Consider the following 14,068-nt stretch of genomic DNA (forward strand, 5'->3'; position numbering starts at 1 on the left):
TGGGCACAGCGGGGCAGGAGGTAGACATGGTGTTGGGGAGAATGGAAGGTGTGACTGTATAGGTACAGATGTGTCTAAACTTTCGATGAAGTCATCTGCAAGGTTCACACTCAGTATCTGTGCAACCGAGTTCCAAAATTACCACACAACAATCTCAGAAGGTTTTAAATAATTTCACAGTTTTTTAATTATAAGTTTTTATACAACACACTGTGATCATTTTTGTCTCCTCCCCCAATTTTTTCCAGATCTTAGGTGGCACTGACAGCTGTCCTCTCTCCTACTGACCCATGACCTGCCAGTGGGCATGCCCAGTGGGTCTTATAGGCCTTGGAAAGAGGTTGGAAGGTACTGGAGGATTTTGTGCAGGGGTAACTGCATCTCACTGACCTTTTGCAAAGATCACTTTGCAGCTGTGTGGGGAACAGACAGCACAGAAGCCAAGAGGGGAGGAGAGGAGAGCGGCTGGAGATAAGGCAGAGTCAGCGTGGTGAGTAGTGACGGGAACACAGCAGAGTCGGAGGAAAAGTTGAAGGCCAAACCAGCAGGACCAGATCTGGCCTCTGTGCAGATTAAAAAAGAAACAAAGACAAACCCTGCCATCGGGGAAAGTCAGGAGATCAGGAGAACAGTAACATCCAGACAGAAAGAACAAAGCCAGGCTTTCAGGGTTTGCATTTATTTACACCGAGTGGCAAGACCGATATCAGGTGACCTTTTAGGACCTCAGGACACAGTTATATCCCACTGACTGGGGTACAGGGGAATGAGTGTATCTTTCGGGGAGGACTTGACCTAAGTGTTCCCTCTGGGAGGTATGATGCTTCAGCTGCCTTTCTGTAAATGCTGACTGGACAGATCGATAGTAAGACAGAAGACATGGTCTGCATTGGTATTTCACAATGAGCCTTAGGAAATAAATAGGTACTGAGGCTGTCCTTTGTCCCAGTAATCAGACACAGAAAAAGAAAGCTGGCCCCAGACCCCACAGCAGGCGAGTGGCAGCAAGCCATCTAATCATGGCTTAAAATTCCAAGGCATTTGTTTCTCCTACAGAGGTCCACACAGCCAGAAACTCTGAGGGGATGAACTCCCAGACCCCTTCCTGACTGTTCTGCACAATCCACAGCCTGTTCCGCTGAGGTGGGCCTTCCTCAGGCTGGACCACTAAGCCGCTTAGGCCCTCATTCCCTGGATAATTCTGACCACCTCCAAAGGAGAGAGCAAAAAGAGAGTATTGGTTCTCCTCCTTCTTTCTCTTCTTCTTCTGAGCTAGTAAGATTTTTCACCCTCTAAGTTTATTAAATCTAAAAAGCTTTCAATTTTAGAACAAAGATTCTTTCTCACTTCAGTGGGACCTCATCATAAAGGAAAATATTCTCACGTGCTCTTCTGCCAAGAGAAACTTCTCCTTTCTAAGGCTAGAAAAGAGCAGCTGCCAATCAGTGCCTGAAGGGTCCTGCCTGAGGTTATCTAACCTGCAATCTTCCAGAAAAGCTCTGTGAGGTTGACCCTATGTGGGAGACAGCAGTGAAGCCTGTGATCATCGCACTGATTCCATCCTTCAAGGGCCTCTGAGCAGCAATAGTAAATAATAAAGATGTCAGAGACAGAGCTCTATCCAGGTAGAAGGATAATGATACGCAGGACAAACAGGAAGGTTCGGCTGTCTGTCTTATAGGGGATGGTGCCAGTTCTGTGAATGTGTAGGCCAATAGAAGGATTCCAGGATACAGTTTCAACCCAGACAGTATGGAGGCTCCTGGAGGGATGGTGAACAGAGAACTGGAGAGCTTCTGAAGCTCAGCCTCCAAGGAACACCTTCTTTTCCAGTTCCTATGGAACATGATATGGATTTTCTTCACCTCTCTTTTGGGGGTTCCCCTGGGGGGCAGTTTTTGGTTTTTCCTCCCCCCGTGGTTTAAATGAGGAAGTTGAGCCTGGCTTCTCCAGCAGAACCTGATCTATGCCTCAGTCTTTCACCCATCTTCTCTCTCAGCTGTACTAAAACTGCTGTTATCTGAGGGCGTCTTTGGTTGTTTGTTTGTTTGTTTTTGTTGTTGTTGTTGCTGTTTTGCACTTTCAGCTTTAAATTTGCTCCAATTTTACAGGCAATTTCAATAATTTTTTCAATTTTTCTTTGAGCACCAGAGTGCTGATCACCAGCCATCCTAAAGATCCGGGGCTGCTTTCGGAAGGTCTTTCCTCATCCTCTGCTCTACAACCCTTCGAGAAAGAAACATATTATGACTACTGGGGCTGCCAACATCTTCTCCCAAAGAACTCCAGCCCCAAGCACTTGCCACTGTCCCTCAACAAGCAGAGCTCCACACTGGAGGTGTCTCCCTGGAGTCACGGATTTCCAAGAGTCCCGGAGTGGTGGAGCCTACACAGCTTTCAATAATTGTAAGTCTATGCCCTCCCAAGTAAGGAGAAATATCGAATCCAGATGTGTGTCCCTCAGTTCCATGCCTTGGTGAGTACTTCTGCTTTTACAAAAGGGAGACTGGGATGTTCTGTTATGTCTGTCAAAACCAGAAAGGGGGGCTGGAGAGATGGCTCAGTGGTTAAGAGCACCGACTGCTCTTCCAGAGGTCCTGAGTTCAATTCCCAGCAACCACATGGTGGCTCACAACCACTTGTAATGAGATCTGGTGCCCTCTTTTGGCCTGAAGGGGCACATGCAGGCAGAATACTGTATACATAATAAATAAATAAATAAATAAATAAATCTTTAAAAAAACAGAAAGGTTGTGGGGCTCCATTATAGCAGAACAAACCCTTCTCCTGATTGAGGTCAGCACAGGACCCTGAATTAGCCCTTGAAGTAAGGGAGAAGAGCTCTTAGGTTGCTCAACTTCACACGCTCACAAGGCACAGTGTCTCTTCAATTGTTCGAAAGGAGAGAAAGCTTCTTGGGGTTCTTCAATCAACTGCTCTTCAGGAGAGAGCCAGCACAGAAGGAAACACCTTGAGTCTTAGACACATGTAAAAGAACACGGACCACAGATGTTCTTGCCCTTGTCAGCCAAGAAACAGGCCTCTTTGAAGAAGCTTGTTCCTAGTGACAACCTTGAATGGTGAGTTTCCAAATACTGCCTGTCTCAGGCAAGATGTTGGATTAGCTGTCTCCTCTCCTCACTCAACATGACAGATTCTTTCTCTCTACACTTATCTCATTAGTGCCACTGGGCTTTTTTTTCTCATTATCAGTTAAACTGAGTTTCTAAGGACCAGGAATTTAGCAGTCTGTCTTTAGTGAGCCTTTCTGGTGGACTTAGGTCCTAAAACCTTCAAACTGAATTAGTGAAACTGGACAGAAATGTCATCTGTGTGTGCGTGTGTGTGTGTGTGTGTGTGTGTGTGTGTGTGTGTGAGAGAGAGAGAGAGAGAGGGGGGGGGATAGATAGATACTTTCCTTAAGATAATAAAAAACTAGAATAGGTGCTGAGACTGCAATGGATGAACCCCGATTTCGGGAATCTACAGGATAATGTCATAGGTGCATTGACAAGTGAGCGTAACTCAGGTGCACCTGTTGGTGCCTTCACTTACTGTCTCACTCCTCTAGCCCCCGTGGAGGCTGGCATTAGCGCAGTGCCCTACAACCTCTCTGGTTTTGCCAGCTTGTGACTTGACATCTAGAGCTGTCCCTGAGTTGTTCGGGTCAAAGCCAGGGTCCTGGCTGCCCTAACAGGCTAGGCCCAACCACCTATCCTCCAATTAGCCAATTAAACAGATGCATGGTAGTGAAAAGCAGAGGAAGGTGACTTAGTCAATGTGAGCACATTGGGAAGAGGGGAAAAGAGGCTTAGTGACTCTGCCCCCTCAGGTCCATCTTCAGGACTCATGGCACAAGGTTTAGGTTTTAAACAGACAGTAAGAAGACCAGTGAGACAGCTTATCAAGTAAAGACAGCTACCAGGCCTGAGGACCTGAGTTCAATCCCTGAGACTAACATGAAGAACTGACTCCTGCAAGGTGTCCTATGACCTCCACATGCATATGTACACTTTGGTACACACACACACACACACACACACACACACACACACACACACACACCATTTAGGGGAAACAGAGGGTTAAGAGGAATGCTTATCACTAGGCAGTCCTGGTCAAGGTGTGGCCCCAATGCTGACTTGTCTTGGCCCTACTCTATCCTTCAAGGTGTTCTGACAACTTGTCAGAACTGTGTGAAATCTCTCCAGGAGACAAGGTCCTCCTCTGACTGGTACCAAGCCTCAGCCTTTCCCTTCTCCTAGCATGAGACCCCTGGGGAGATTTCAATTCCTTGGGTATTTAATACTCTGATAGCCAAAGGAGGGGCACAGACCTCCCATTCAGAACATCCTTATTCCTGTCAGGGTGGGGCTACCATTTTATCTCACAAATACAGAGTTTTCATTTACTGGTGAGTGCTAGGCCCTGGCCTCACCCCCAAGTTAAGAATGGATTTTAAGATGAAATCGTCCTCAACAACAATATCACTTCACTTCCAGGAGTGAACTGTAAAACACTTTAGATTCTTGAGTTTCACTTTGCTACCACTGACTAGAGGCCAGGGAAGCTGCCCATGATGTAGTGTGAGTGCCAAGTACAGAGCATGCATGTGTACACATGTTATATAGGTGGAGGTGTGTTTCAGAAAAAGCACCAAAATGCTGTGTTACAAAATAGCTAGGGATGATTTGTAATTTTCTTTATTTTCCAGTTCTTTCTGAAGGAGCTAAGGGACAAGTACTGTTTCATCAGTGAGAACAAAATATACCTTACATACAATTTTTTTATTTAAAAGAGTTACGGTAGCTGCCTTCCTGGGGGGAAGAAGGAGGAACAGAAAATGGTGATGGAGTTGCCACCAAAGGTTATTAGTCCGCTTGTGTCCCTGTAATGGAGCCCCTGACATTGGCCAATGTATAGATAAAGCGAGTTCACTTGGTTCGTGATTCTGGTGTCTGGAGAGTCCACACAGCGTGGCACTGACAAATGATGAGGCACCTTAGCTGTATCATGCCACGGTGGATGTTCTGGAGCAGATACACACCAGAGAGATCACATGTTGAGAGCCAGAGTGTCTCTTGCTCTTTAATAGCGGCCTGCTCTATGAAAATAAACTCATTCCAAACCCCTCTGTGAGCCTAACATGGAGCCCTTCACCAGGGTGGTCATGCTCCAATCGCTTCCCACCAAGCCCCACCTCTTAAAGAGCCTGCTGTCTGTAAAACCTCCCCAACCCCAGCATTCAGCCCAGGAAATTTTAGGGACAAAGAGCACCCAAACACAGCAGTAGTTTTCATCACCTACATTTGGAAGATGTCTGGGACATGGTGAAGAGAGAGCCACAGCTTGACTTGTAGGTAAGAGCTATCTGATAAATGTTAGTTTTCACCATCATTATTACCGTGCTAGGACATAGCCCACCTGGTTCCTTTCCTCTCTGAGACAGTGAGCACTTGCCTATGAAATGTACTGAAGGTCATATGCTAGACACACACACACACACACACACACACACACACACACACACACGCACGCAGTTTCTATTCAGAATCATGTTCTTTCATTCTTCAGTCAACCTTTTCAGTAGTTCCGACTACTCTACAGCCGAGAAGGGTGAACACCTTCACCTGGTGACGTGTTCTTTGACTTAGCTTCATCTCTCTTCAGCAGGTCCCATGCCACACAGTCCCTTCTCGATTCACTGGGGAACACTGCTGTGCATCTCTCCAGACAGGCATTCTGTACTCTCCCCCAGTGTCCTCTCTTCCTACAACCTTCCACTGTCTCTGGCCAACATTCACCAGCCCCGTGGCAGGAAAACCTGTGGCTAATCTTGCACTTGCCACCTGTGAGAAGTGTAAAGAGGAGACAAAGGCTCTCTTTGGAGTACCTGACTAACCACGGTCTGGGTGTGGCACCTAATGGATCTTGATGATCCCTCCAACAGCCTGTCTGTTTAGGGAGTGTGAGTACACAGGGTCCTGAGGCTGGACGACCTAGAATGTGTCTGGATAACCTTGGGCTACTGCTTCTTGGTAACATTTGGTTTCTATGCTGCTGTTGTTTGAAAGTTTTCTCCAGTATGAAGAAAAAAGTTACACAGTAGAAATCTGGCTCAGGGCTGCAGAAGGGGAGAGTCCATGACCTATCACCCTGACGTGGTTTTACACTATGTAGTGTAGCTGGAGCCTTGTCTCACTAAGAGAGAGAAAGAAAATATCTACATTAAGCAGCTTGTCACCTCTAAGACTAGACAGAATTTTTCCTGGACGTGTTAGTAGAGGCAAAAAGCTTTTTTGTTGACTTACTAATTCAAGGATTGAATGTTGGCTTGTTCTATGATTTTTTTTGATGAGCTAGGTAGTAGTGGTCCTAAGGCAAGGACCACATTCCTGCCTTTGAGGATACAGATGAGTAAATAGCTACCATACCATGCTCTGGGTACTGAAATGGGACAGGGAGGAGGTTTTCACATGTTAAAGGCCTGCTCCCCCATGAGGGTCCAGAAGGCTTTCTCGAAGGAAGGAAGGAATATCAACGGAGGGAGATGTTCTCGAGAAAATAAGGAGCAGGAAAAAAATAAGGAGACAAAGACCCAGTCTGGGTGTAAGTGGTCAGAAGAGCATACAGCCAGTCTACGGGCTCAGCTGAAATACAGTGTAGTTTTAGGGGTAAGAGACAGAAAATGGGATGGCACTGACCTTAGAGGTTTTATCTTATAGATAATACTCCATTCTCGGGCTTTGTCCCAAGGTCAGAAGGGAATGACTCAGGTTGCAAGCAGACAAGATAGATGATAAAAGTTGCTCTTGGGAAAGACTGGAGTGGTTGCAGGGCCTTGGAGCCTGTGAACCCATGTTGAAGGCGGTCGCAGGAGGCCAGGCATGAACTCCAACAACAGCTGCAGGAGTTGGCACGGAGCAGAAGGGCTGTGGGAGGCAGAAGGTGACAGATCAGATGGCGGGGGTAGAAATCAGAGAGATGACAGGACAGTCCTAGTTTGGGACTTGAGAGAATCACTGAATGTTGGTGTCATTAGCAGAAGCAAGGGACGTAGGATGATGGGGTTCTCTTAAAGGGGATGGCGCCTACCAAGATGAAGGACTACTGGGTACCACTGAGCTGAGACCTTGTGTGTCATGTATCCAGCTGCTGTAGGCTGTGGGCTGGGCAGGGGGACAGCAGTCTGGTGGATTTGTTTCTGTGTGCAGCTCATCTCCTTAGAAGCCTTAGAAGTCTTACACCAACCTGTTAACCTCCGAGCTTCCTTTTCATTGCTGTGGCTTGCTTGGGTGATCATTATTATAACACGGGAATTCCTTATAAACCATGGATCTCTGTAACTCCAACAGGCACTTCAACACCAATGGGGGGAAAAAACAACCGAGGGTAGGGTTTCTTTGTGAATATCGGACACTATGGGCTACAGAGAAGCCGAGAAAACAGGTGAAGAAAACTAATCTCCCCATGAGGTGGCAGGCCTGGAAAGAAAGAAATCAACTATTTTTTCCATAAAAATACTATCATAGAGCCTTCACCATTCCACATTCTTCTTAGCAACAAATGAGGGTTCCAAGTTGTTGACATCCTTGACTCGATATTTTCCAATGTTTTATTATGGCTATCTTGTTATTGTTGTTGTTGTTTTATGAGACAGGGTTTCTCTGTGTAGCCCTGGATGTCCTAGAACTCACTCTGGAGACAGGCAGGCCTCACACTCAGAGATTTGCCTGCCTCTGCCTCCTAAGTGCTGGGATTAAAGGTGCACACCACCCCCACCCCAAGGCCTGGCCTCATTATGGCTGTCTTTGTGGGTGTGAATTAGTGTCGCATTATGGCCCCAAGGCAATTTCTATTTTAAATGCTAATGACTTATAAAACTAAAGCATTTATTCATGAAAAGAATATTACATGAATATTCTAAGCAGCTTAATTTGTAATATTCCCAAACTGGAAAAAACCCAAATGTCCACTAACAAGCACTGGCATATGCATACAATGAAACACTAATTAGCAGTATGAAGGAACCAACCATACAGAACACAGAGGTAAGTCTCAAGCCATCATATATGGCTCAAGCACATAAAAATTCTAGAAAAGACTAAACAGTGCCAGATCTGTGATTTTCCCGGCCTGCAGTTAGTGACCAGTGGTGACAAAGGTACACATGAGAATCTTCTTGGATGACAGAAACAGTTTACATGTTGACCAAGACTTAGGTACCTCAGAATATACATTTCTCAGTACTCATTAAACTCTAAATGAGTGTGTTTTGTTTATGTAAGAACTTTGTTTTTCATAAAGTTCATTGAGTTCAGTTTTAGACATGTGACATGCGGAGTTGCATGCTCTCTCTCCCTGAATGCCCCTTCCTCCCCAGTCCCTGGCATTGGAGACACAGTTCAAGTGTCACCGCCTCCCTCCTCCACCACGCTGCCTTCCCTGAATCTGTCACTTCTTCTGTATTAGCTCTCCATCCAGGACATGCTCATCCATCACATGAATTACAGCCCTCCTCTCACCCTCCTGCAATCTAAGCTGCTGCTTTCCAGAGGACAGAGCCGTGAATCCATCTTTGCTCTCTAAGCACCATGTAATAGCTGCTTTATAACGATTTGACAAAGTGAAGTGAACACATTTTAAACCACTCAGGTGTCTTTGGTGCCTTCCTCCTAAGACCCCAAAGTTGCAGAACTGGCACAAACATACCTGCTGGTAGATCTGCTGCAGCCGAGGTGGGGCAGGTGAGCAACTGCAGGTGAGTGGTGAGTGGTGGGAGCAGATAGGAGGTCTTGTTCTTTTCAAGTTACGTTTTCCATTAGGAGTACATTTAACTGTAAAACTCGAGCCCTGTAAATGTTCCTTTCCAAATTAGACTGTCTCTGTTTGGAAAGAAATGGGTGGTAAATAAATAAATACTAGTGTTATTGAAGAGTCAAAAAGAAAAAGAGAAAGAAAGAAAGAAAGAAAGAAAGAAAGAAAATCAATGGCTTAAACAAACAATAGTGATATTTTTTTTTCTCACTTAATAAATAGTCCAGAGGTGGAGAGCCGCTGGCTTTGGCTTGGGTACCTAGCAACACAACACTGTCTCCAGCTTCTCCTCTGTCATTGTAGATAGTGGTAGTTGGCATCCCATTCATCATTTCTTGGTTGAAATCTAGTTGTAGTATCACTAGGTTCTGAAGCATAAAGAAAATAGGGAATGGAAGGACAGAGACAGACACACAGACACACACACACACACACACACACACACACACACACACACACACCCCTCCCTCTTCCAATTCATTGGCCAGCATCAAGCCAGCTCAGGTCACCAACTTGGTAACAAATGCCTTTACCAGCCAAACCATCCCATCTGCCCCTACTCTCTTCATTTCGACAAGGCTTTTTAAATTTGTTTCTGTTTGGTTGTTTTTTGCTTTGTTTTGTTTTGATTTATTTTGGTAGTGCTGGGGACTGAACTCAGCTAGGTAAGTGTGCTAAGAAAGTCTAGGTGATCAGGAAGGGTTGTTACCATAGTCTTCAGTCTTTGATCATCCTGAGTTCTACCCATAGAGAAGTCAGGGAGAGTGCCTCCGTTATTTGGAGCATGCTCCCTGTTTGGAGCATTAATCCTCTTGCAATGTCCATGTGTCATGTGAAATGAGACACTGAGCACTTACACACAAAAACCTAACGATGTTTTCAGCCCCCCAAAGCCCCACTCTACAGACACCCATCACTTGGAACCAAGCATTTTAAAAACTGAATTACTGTGTCCTCCAGCAACTGTCCAGCTTATAAAATAAATAACTATATCCGTGCAACTAGTTTGTGCCTGGGGAACGCCACAGAAAACCTGGTGGGACTGCTACAGGACCATGGAAATAAATCTTCTCTGCAAATTGAGCTTTCCTTCCTCTTTTGAATCAGAACGCATATAGCTAAGTAATGAGAGTGAGGATTAACAACCAGGAAGAGTGTCCTTGGGTGAGACCTTGGACTTTTTAATAGCAATTATTCATGCAGAATGGCTAATGACTTTTAGCTGAAGTATATCCTTCGGGTCTCATATCTAGGATCATGTATCTACACACAACCCTTCTTCATCTAAATCAAAAGAGAAAGCTGTATACTTGTCAACACAAAAATGAAAGATATCCTGAGGGTATTATTAATCCTTGATATAACCATAACCCTGTCAGGCTATAAACATGAGCAATTAGGGAAGTAGCTGAGGGTTTCTGGGGATACATACTTTGACCATGTGAAAAGAGAGATAGGTTGCAACCCTGTGTGGTAGCAAGCTGGTGGCATTGACTCCCTCATGTGTGTTCCCAAACACCTCAAAGGTAGAGAGAGGCCTCCTTCCGTTAGCACGCTGTAGGACCTTGCAGAGCAGCAAGCTCACAAAAGAGCCTCAGACACTAAAGGGCCAGTCGAGAGTCCTTGGCAGGCAGGGATGCTTAAGACTGGAGAGACAGGTAATGCAATGCTGGCCTGGATTGCTGCACCTGGAGCTGTTGCACAGTGCACACGCAGCCCCAGGCACAAACCTGCATCCTCCAAGCACCAGACAGTGAGACAATGAAGTGGGACAGCGATTTCCTGGCCACCCAACTTCACTCCGAAGGCTTATTATAGTTTTCAAACTGCCTTCTTTCCCCTTCCGCCCCCACTGAAGCTACTTACCTCCCCGTGATACCAGGATATTTTGTGCTCACCTTTCATTCTCCCGGAGCAAGCCTCTCTGACCACCCCAAGCCCCAGTCTGAATTGGGTACCCCTCTACTTGTGCATACTGGATATCCTCTTGGCTCTGTTTTGTACTTGCTCATCCTCAGCAGGACAACAAGCTTTCCTGCTCTCCTTTGTCCCCTTGCTTATGGCGCTGTCTGGGACTTAGCGAGGGCTCGGAAATGTTTGGAATACATTGACGAGGTGGCGTGCGGAGAACTCCAGTCCTAGGCCCCACTGTCCCCACGGCTCACACTTGGGACTCTGTACCTGGGAGGTGCGCCGAGCGGCCGGGACCCGCCCCCAGTGTGCCAAAGCGACCCCGCCCGCTGGGCCGCGTCCCTGTGCGCCGGGCGGCGGGGCTCCGGGGCGGCCGCAGCAAGCAGGTGGGGGCGGCGGCTCCGCCTCCGCGTCCCGGCAGCGCCTGAGCCTAGCCCGGAGCGAGCAGGGAGCACAGAGCCCGGCTCAGCCAGGCGCGCAGCGACAACGCCAGGCACGGTCCGCAGACGAGAGTGGACAGCGGGGACGGCGCGGGCGGCGGCGCCAGCTCGAGTCCAGTCGGCTCGGCCAGGGCCAGCTGCAGGTAGCGGCTCCGCTTAGTCTGGGCCCCGGGTGGAGTGGCAGACCCGCGCTTTCGAGGGGGTGGTGGGGCCAATCCCGAGGCGGAGTGGCCTCCGGCGGTGTCACGGTCGCTGGGCGCGTGAGTGTCCAGGGACCCCTCCAGACTGCAGTCCCCAGCCGAGACTACGGTCCAGGCGCTGCTCCGTGCAGCCCTAGCGCCGGCCACTCCGCTCCCCGCCCGCACCGGGTCAGAAAGGGACCATGGCGACTACCAGGTCACCTCAGGGCTGCCGGGTGACCTCCCAGGACAACACTCTCCCATAAGCAGCTTCTGGCACGGAGGCTTCCTAGGCATGGTGCCCCAAGGGGCTGTGCTTTCTTTCCTCACGTCACCCCCGAGAACAAAAGGGTAGGTCTCTCTGGGGTTAGGGCTGTTCCTAGGAAGGGTCCTGGCGAGTAGGAGATATCTCGGAACCTGCACAGTTGGAAGGGATTTGAGGATACTGAAGCAGCCCTCAGGGAGAAAGCCAATTTCAGAGTTGAGAAGTGACTTATCCAAGGTCACACAGCTCCTGGCGACAGAGCTGGGTCAGGAGCCCTGGTGTCCTGACACCCCCGCAAGGCTTATCTGCAAGCCTCAGAGGTCAGGAGGCAGAGAGTGTGTGCTTATTCATTATCTCTATCTATTTACAGCTGGCCACAAACGATCTTTAAATTCCTTTGGAGGTGTGAAGGACTGGGTAACTGTGGCCAATACCCTGGATACCTAGCCAGGAGCTCGTTTGGGGGTGGGAGGGTGGGCAGACTTGGGAGAGGGGCATGCTGGCTGGCACCATTCCTTGGGAACAGTGCCTTTTGCACACCTGGAGTGCTAGCCTGAGTATGAGGACTGAGAGCCTCTAATTGGACAGATGTTCTGCGAGAAAATCCAGGAAGCCTGTCCAGTGGCCTAAGCACATTAGAAGTATCTCTCAGACTCTGGGAACACTCTGAGGAATGTTACTGACTGAACGTGGGTATTCCATTCTGCTGTCTGTGCCTGGGGCCCTGACATGTAAAGAAGCACCTTTGTTGGGCAGACCTGTGTAACTTTAAAAGTTTGCATGCCTCGGTCTCCTTGCTAGAATCGTTGGTCACCTCAGAGAGGATCAGAAGAGGCATGCCACCAGTCAGTATTATAATCATCACAGAGACTCCAGCCTTACTTTAAAGATTCACACTTTTTACCTTTCATATGAAACTTCTGCCTGCATGTATGTCTATGCACCATGTGTGTGCCTAGTGCCCCTGGAGGTCAGAAGAGGGCATTGGATCCCCTGGAACTGGAGTTATGGATACCTCTGAGCCACCTTATTGGTGCTAGAAATGAACCCTGTCCTCTACAAGACAAGGGTTTTCACCCCGAACTGTCCAGCCCCAGCCTTCTTCTCAAAGCTGTCTTCTCTAGAGTAGTGGTGGAGATCAGAAGCCGGGCTGAGTTTGGGCTTCCTGCTGTCCTGGGCAGGCCTTCAAGGCACTTTGGGTCTAGACATACATAGACCCTCAGGAAGTTAGTTATGTGCCTTAGATTTGTGCATGTGACTCATGTCATTTTTTACTCCAATAACAACTTAAGTGAGCATTTGATGCCGAAGGGCATTGGCCGTGGCAGAGCACAGACTGCTGCAGGTTTCCAGCTAATGTACTTTAGAGATGCATTTTAAACCCACAGAAACCAAACCAGGAAAAACAGAGAGAAGGGCAGGGGAGGAAAAAAAAAAAAAAAAAAAAACAGTAGAAGTTACAGGAAATGGTCGGGTGCTGCGGGATGCTTCCCTAGATGCCTTGGCATGCATTAACTCCAGAGTCCTGTGGTGCCCTGTAATTGTGCCTTTTCACAGAAATATAGACAGGGGTTAACTGAGTTGCTCAATAAAGCCGAGGAAAGGTCCGTGGACTTCAAACTGGAAATGCACCATACACATGCAGTTTTTGGTACCCTCATCAGGGCAGAGGAGTCAGGCTGCCTTACGAGAGCTGAAGAGCTGCTATGCACCCCTTTTTAGTCCTTCCAGGAGCCTCGGTTTTCAGGCACTTGTGAGTGTGACATGGTGCTCCACTAAGTCAGCCAGCAGCAGAAGGGGTGGAGGAGTGTGTGTCTAAGAACATTCAGTTTCAGGAATGGGAGACAGCCAGCTGGCCCAGGCTGGCAGTGCTCTTTTTAGTCGATTATTGTTCAGCAGCCGTACAGTACAGGTTGAGATTTTGTAGTCATTCCAAAACACCACACAAAAAAGGAATAAGAGAGCCGAGGAAAAGGCTGTAACACCCAATGAGAGTAACACAGAGGAACAGAGAGTTTTCAGCAGGAAGCCTCAACTTTTCTTGCCTTCTGTGCTTGACAGATATCTGTTCATTTAGTGCTAAAGCTTAAACACCCACAAAGGGGCAGGCGAGATAGCTCAGTGGGCAAAGGAGCCCGGGCTAAGACTGAGTTCAAGTCCCAGAATCCACGGACTGGAAGGAGAGAATTGATCCCTGCAAGTTGTTCTTTAACCTCCAGAGTTCAATGGGATACACACCACACACACACACACACACACACACACACACACACACAACACACACACACATACACACACACACACACACACACACACACACACACACACACACACACACACACACACATACACACACACATACACACACACATACACACACATACACACACACACACACACACATACACACACACATACACACACATACACACACACATACACACACACATACACAC

The 14,068-nt window shown here is 47.7% G+C and overlaps 1 long non-coding RNA gene across 2 annotated transcripts; it reads right to left on the bottom strand.

Annotated features, from left to right (window-relative positions):
* Positions 1–216: 216 nt before the first annotated feature.
* LOC118579977 lies at positions 217–11,520 on the bottom strand. 2 transcript variants are annotated; one of them, XR_004944520.1, is made up of 5 exons: positions 10,999–11,520; positions 9,029–9,185; positions 8,713–8,885; positions 6,705–6,932; positions 217–563 (listed from the first exon to the last, which is right to left on the bottom strand). It is a non-coding gene; the product is annotated as an uncharacterized LOC118579977 (long non-coding RNA). The 2 variants fall into 2 exon arrangements; XR_004944519.1 differs by having other exon boundaries at positions 217–2,226.
* Between the last annotated feature and the right edge of the window lie 2,548 nt (positions 11,521–14,068).

The sequence above is a fragment of the Onychomys torridus genome, chromosome 3 (assembly GCF_903995425.1).
Source record: "Onychomys torridus chromosome 3, mOncTor1.1, whole genome shotgun sequence".
Taxonomy (NCBI): domain Eukaryota; kingdom Metazoa; phylum Chordata; class Mammalia; order Rodentia; family Cricetidae; genus Onychomys; species Onychomys torridus.